Genomic DNA, 6,750 nt, shown 5'->3' with positions numbered 1-6,750 from the left:
GTTTTACATTGAGTTTGTTCTCCAGACATTAAATTTTTATTTGTCTACTTTCTCCTGAGACATCTTTCTTTATCTCTTGCCAGTAGTGGGGCTTGAACTCATAGTCTGGCACTGTTCCCCAACTTTTTCCACTCACATCTGGTATTCTACACTTTAGCCACAACTCCAGTTCCAGCTTTTTCATGGTTAATTGGAGCTAAGAGTTTAAAGACTTTCCTTCTCAAGTTGGCTCTGAATGTCATTCTTCAGATCTCAGCTTCCTTAACTAGATAGGATTACAAGTTTGTTTTATGCTATTTCTTCCTTCATTTTAGAACAATTTGCTCCTTTCCAGTGAGGATCATCACTGCGTGGCAGGTGAACTCATGCATGTATGAATCCAACCATGAGTACTCTAAGTGCAGAAGTGTATTTGAGGTGCCTTGTTCATCTGTCTACACAGGGAATCTCCCTCTAAATCATTCAGTTCAACATTACTCTGCATTTTTTAAGCATATACAGCAAAAGTTGGTATTCTTCTTGGACTATTAACCCTGTAATCAGACCTACTTGTAGAGGTGGAATCTTTGGGAGGTGATTACACCGTGCTAATTTTATCCTCATGAATGAGATTAGCATTCTTATAAAAGGGTGTGAGTGGGCCAGGAGCATAGCCTACTGGTAGAGTGCTTGCCTATCATGCATGAAACCCTCGGTTCGATTCCTTGGTACTACATACACAGAAAAAGCCGAAAGTGGTGCTGTGGCTCAAGTGTTCGAGAAAGCACAAGGATAGTGCCCAAGGCCTTGAGTTCAAGCCCCAGGACTGGCAAAAAGTAAAAATAAAAAACTAATAAAGGGTATGAGTATGGGAGGAATATTTACATTTGCCCGTCCACCCCTTCTGGCATGTAAGAACACAGCTGTGGAGGATGGAGCAACAAGGTACAATCTTGGCATTGGAGCTCTGACCTCACCAGACACTAATCCTGCTGACACCTTGATTTTGTACTTTCCATCTTTACCTTTGGGAAATAACATTATATGATGCATGAATTACTTGATTTGGGGCACCTTATTATAGCAGCACAAAATATGATAGTGACTAAATTCCTTTCTTGACTTTTCTTCATGTCCGATACTCCTAGGAGGAATGAGACCTTCTAGGGGGACCTGGGATAGCCAGCTTGAGTGGAAAAAGCAACCTGTGAAGAGTGAGTTTCATTTCAGTGACTAGCACAGAGAAAAGTCCTAGTTAGCCATTAGAGGTATAAACTTTTTTTTTCCTCTGGAGAGCCCTCCTGTACAGCATTAATTTTTCTTTTTCCTTTTTATGTGCCAGTCCTGTGCTTGAGCTCAGGATCTGAGCACCATCCTTGGACTTTCTCAAAGTTAGAGCTCTACCACTTGAGCCTCAGCACCATTTCTGGCTTTTTTCTATGTATGTGGTACTGAGGAATCGAACCCAGGTCTTCGTGCATGCTAGGCAAGTACTCTACTCCTAGGCCAAACTCCCGGCCCCCAGGATTCATTTGTTCTAAAGTGCCCTATTGTCTCCTTACAAGAACAGCTCCTCTAAATGAGCAGCCATCTTCACAGTTTTGTAGCATTGAAGGTGTGAGTGTGGGATATTTTTTGTGTAGCATTTGCCAGAGAGAAAACTTTCAGTCCTGGTCCTTAGGCTAAGACTGGGAACTAAAACCTTGGTCATCATTGCTAAGGAGGGACATGCAGATCCGAGCTAGGGAAATGTGGTAGATGTCCCGCCAGGTCTGACCTATGAGCCCCCTGGGATGAGAGACAATTCTTTGTATAGAAGATCATTCACAATGGAGGGACTTATCACTCCCTATCCCAGCCTGATAGCCAATAGCCAGTAGGTTTGGAATACAAAGACAATCCCAAAACCCCTTCATATTTGAGCTTCTTTCTGGGCTTAGTGCCTTTTCTGCCAATGACTGTCAGTTGCTTGGTAAATGAACTTCTTCTGATCCCCACCCCAGGGAGCAATGGCAGGGACTAAGTCAGAAATGTGCTGGGATAAGTGTTTCACAGTTTTCTGTTCCCAAGAACCACAAAGTTGTACTTGGCCCCATTGTCTCTTTTTTTTTCTTTTTCTTTTCAGATTTGAGGACTGAACTCAGGGCCAGGCAGATGCTTTTTTCACTGAGCTAAATCCCCAAGCCCTCACTACTATCCACGGACTCTAGAGTTCTTACCAGAGATCTGGCTCCAGTGAGACTTCTCCACGTCAATTGGGACTTGAGCTGGTGGTGGGCCTACAATGTGTGGGTAAGGTGGAAAGAGAGGTGAATAGATTTTTCCAGCAACAACTTGGAGCAAGGTACTGGTGGCTCATGCCTGTGATCCTGGTTCTTTAGGTGGCTAAGATCTGAGTATTGTAGTTCAAAGCCAGCCCAGGCAGGAAGGGCAAGGCTATGAGACTCTTCTCTCCAATTAACTACAAGAAAACCAGAAGTGGAGTTGTAGCTTGAAGTGGTAGACTGCTAGCCTTGAGTAAAAGAGCTCTGGGACAGCACCCACAACTGACCAAAAAGAAAGAATTTGGTCAGCCTCCCACCTGTACTGCAACTTAGATCTGGTATCTGTAGTTATTGATGACAACTCTGTCCTGCCAGTTGTTCAGAACAAAAGCCAAGGGATCATCTTTGACTCATTTTTTTTATTTTTTGGCAGTCCTGGGGTTTGAGCTCATGGCCTGAGCATTGTCCTTGGACTTTTATTCCTCAAGGCTAGCACTCTGCCACTTAAGCCACAGCACCACTTCCAGCTTTTTTATGTATGTGGTACCAAGGAATTGAACCTGGGCCTTTGTGCATGCTAGACAAGCACTCTACCACTAGGCCAAACTCCCAGCCCAATCTTTCACTCTTTCTCTTATATCTCAAGTCCAATCTAGATCATGGTATCTCACCCTTCTAAATACATTCCAGAGTCTTACTGTTGCCTACCACTTATGTAGTTCCCATATTAGTGCTTGTTAATATTACCTCTCACTTGGATAGCTGTTGGTCTTTATGCTTCTACCATCGTGTCTTTCAATCCACTCTTAATACAGTAGCTAGAAAGAGCTATTTTTTGCCAGTCCTGGGGTTTGAACTCCTGGTACTGTCCCTGAGATTCTTTTGCCCAAGGCTAGCAATCTACTACTTGAGCCACTGCACCACTTCCAGCATTTTTCTTTATATGTGGTACTGAGCAATTGAACCCAGGGCTTTGTACATGCTAGGCAAGCATTCTATCACTAAACCACATTCTCAGCCTGAAAGATATAGTTTCGATCTCTGCTCAAATCTTCATTGGCTTCTGATTATACTCAAGTCTTTATGATGGCAAGGCCTACCCAACTTAGTCTTTTGTCCATCACTAGCTATATCTGCCATCGCGCCATCTTCTCATTCCATATGCTTTGGTACTACTTTCTTCTAGCTTTAATTCCTTGGATTTGCTGGGCATCCCCATAACTCAGTATGAAACTCCACAGATATCCAGAAGGTTTGTTCTCCCTTCTCTTTGGCTTGAACCCAGGACATTGGAATAATAGATTAGGTCTACCTCTCAATCTGCCTCCCAGTCCTTGACCACCTCTTTGAAATGACAACTTATGGCCCTCATAGAAAATAGAAAACTGAGCAGGGCACCTTGGCTCATGCCTGTAATCCTAGCCACTCAGGAAACTGAGATCTGAGGATCAAGGTTCAAAGCCAGCCCGGGCACAAAAGGACCTGAGACTCTTATCTCCAATTAACCTCTAGAAAATGGGAAGTGGGGCTTGGCTCAAGGGTAGGGTGGTAGCCTTGAGCTGAAGAGGTCAGAGACAGTACCCAGGCCCAGAGGCTGAAGAGCTGAAGGACAGAGCCCAGGCCAAATCCAAGACCCATGACCCACAAAAAAAGAGAAGAATCTTATGGATTGTGTATGAATATGTGGTGGTAGCTGACAAGTCAGAGGTGGATACAGGTATGAAGGAAACACATACCCTCAGTCCAGCCAGGAGAATGAGGGGAAGAGAGTGGGTGGGTTTCCTGGAAGAAATAAGCTAAGAGACTTGAAAGGATAAGTGCTAAGTAGGCAGGAGATAGTTAAGGGTAAGGAAAGCATTCCAATTGGGGAACAGAATGAGTGAAAATGAGGGGGTGAAGGGCCCTGTAGGTACCAAGTGTCAAAGTACCATATGGCACATCCACATACTATTTTCAAAACTGGCTTCTACAAGAGCTGGAAGAGGCTCTGGTATCAAATAAGTGACCATCTCATGCCACACAGTCTTGGAAATGTTACTCCACTGAGGGTTCCATGTAGGGAGTGATAAGGTTGGGGCCATCTTTCAAGAGGCTCCCTCTAGACTGGGTGTCAGCATCCTAAATATTCAGGAAGCTAAGATATGAGGATCAAAGCACAAAGCTGGCTCAGGCAGGGAAGTCTATGAAACTCTTAGCTCCAACGAACCACCCCAAAAGCCAGAAACTGGAGCTCAAGTGATAGAGCACCAGCTTTGAACAGAAAAGCTTAAGTGCCCAGGCCCCGAGTTCAAGCTTCAATACTAGCACAATACATTTTTTGCCAGTCCTGGGGCTTGAACTCAGGGCCTGAGCAACGTCCTTGAGCTTTCTCAAGGCTAGGGCTCTACTACTTGAACCACAACATCACTTCTGACTTTTTCTATGTATGTGGTACCAAGGAATCGAACCCGGGTCTTTGTGCATGCTAGGCAAGCACTCTATCACTAGGCCAAACTCCCAGCCCAACAATTTGTTAAAAAAGGATTGACTTGTGCAACTTTAACCCTTTGTACATCACCTTTTTTGTATATCACCTTTATAATAACAATGTTAATTTTTATTTTAAAGAAGACCACAAGTACCAGTGACTCACACTTGTAATCCTAGGTACACAGGAAGCTGAGATCTGAGGATTGTGGTTCAAAGCCATCCCAGGCAGTAAAGTCCAAAAGACTCATCTCTAATTAATCACAGATGAAGGTGGAAGTTGTGTTGTAGCTCAAGTGGTAAAGCACTGGCCTTCAGCAAAAGAGATCAGGGACAGCACCCAGGCCTGAATTTAAGCCCCACAATTGACCAAAATAAAAAAAGAGGCTCCTTCTGGATGCTGTGTGGGTGAGGGCTGAAAAAAGAGGGAAAATGTAGGAGAGAGGGAGGATATTGATATATTATAATTTTTGTCCAAACCACCCCTTCATAGCACGGGTGACATGGTTCATATGGTATTGAGGTTGAAGCCTGTCTCATCTTTGGGCTGGGCCCAGTCAATGCACCAGGGTGCAAAGGACTGGACCCTTTGTTCCACTAAATCTCATTGTGGATTTGGCCTCTGCACTCCTCCTACCCTGCTCCTATTTGTCCTTCTTTGGCCAGATTTCCCAAGACACCTGTGAGCTGGCACTGGAGAAGGCTGAGTTCCTGGCCTCTCTCCATCCTACAACCTTAAAAGGCTAGAGTACTATGAAGTCCATAGTCTTCCATTCATTCATTTCTCCCTAATGGGACTTGCAGCCCAGTGGTCCCAGATCTATAAGGAAGCATTTTAAGAATTCCTACTAGAGGAGCCTTGTTAGAAAAGATCGCTGGACTGATGACAGCCATGAAATGATAAATTGGGTGTAAGAAGATGTCTGGGCTAGAAGGAGATGCCAACAGTAATATCTAAATCCATGTGTTAGCTTCATTTCCTCATCTTGACAAGTGTAGGGCTGAAATCACATACAAACAAGCCATGCAGGCATTTCTGTGGAAAATGATGGACACCTTCTCTCCCAGATATCTACAGGATAGGATAAATGGACATCCAGATCTCAAGATACCTGGGCTGGTCCCAATGCTTTAAAAGGGAACACATTGTCAGTGATCCTCAGAGATTCAATGCATGGGTGAAAGTGCACACCCATGTGTGTGTGCGCGCGCGCGCGCACACACACACACACACACACACAAACACACACGGGTACATAACATTCTGACCTGGTTGCTTTGATGTATTCATTTGGATACAAGGAACATTGTATTCTGATTGCTTTCATGAGATGGCTTTGACACAAAGAGAGATTCCTACAGGGCCTAGAATAAAACCCTTCGATTTTCAGCTTGGAACCAAAGAGAGCATTATTATCCAGGACTATTTGAAAAGGACAGCATCTTTCCACTTAACCTCACTCTGTGGATGACCTTGGCCCTGATGTGCATTGATGGAGGAGGTCGGGAGTGAGGAGCTGCTTAGGGCTGTCAAAAGAGTACATCCCCTGACAATGAAAGCTTGCTGATGATTCATTGCAACACAGCCATGGGCATAGAGCATGTCACATCACCAGCAGAATGCTCTTTAATGTGTTCTCAATAGTTGATACACTGTAGCAGAGTCCTTCAAGGAGATAAAGGACACACAGCAATGCTGAAAACAATCCAGATGGGCCAGGAGTTTGACCTAGTGGTAGAATGCTTACTTTAGCATGCACGAAGCGCTGGGTTCGATTCCTCAGTACCACATACACAGAAAAGGCCAGAAGTGGTGCTGTGGCTCAAATGGTAGAGAGCTAGCCTTGAGAAAGCTCAAGGACAGTTCCCAGGCTGTGAGTTCAAGCACTAGGGCTGGCAAAACAACAACAACAACAACAACAACAAAAACAAAAGCAACCTAAGTAACGATACACATGTATATACACAGAGACACACACACATACTTGCATAGACACATAGCTCTTCTTCATTTATTGGTAGTAGGAACCCTATTTTGTGG

Source organism: Megascapheus bottae, chromosome X (genome assembly GCF_031878675.1).
Source record: "Megascapheus bottae isolate mThoBot1 chromosome X, mThoBot2.hap1, whole genome shotgun sequence".
In the NCBI taxonomy this organism is placed as follows: domain Eukaryota; kingdom Metazoa; phylum Chordata; class Mammalia; order Rodentia; family Geomyidae; genus Megascapheus; species Megascapheus bottae.
The sequence above is the reverse complement of the archived record's forward strand: the minus strand, read 5'-3'. Positions refer to the sequence as shown.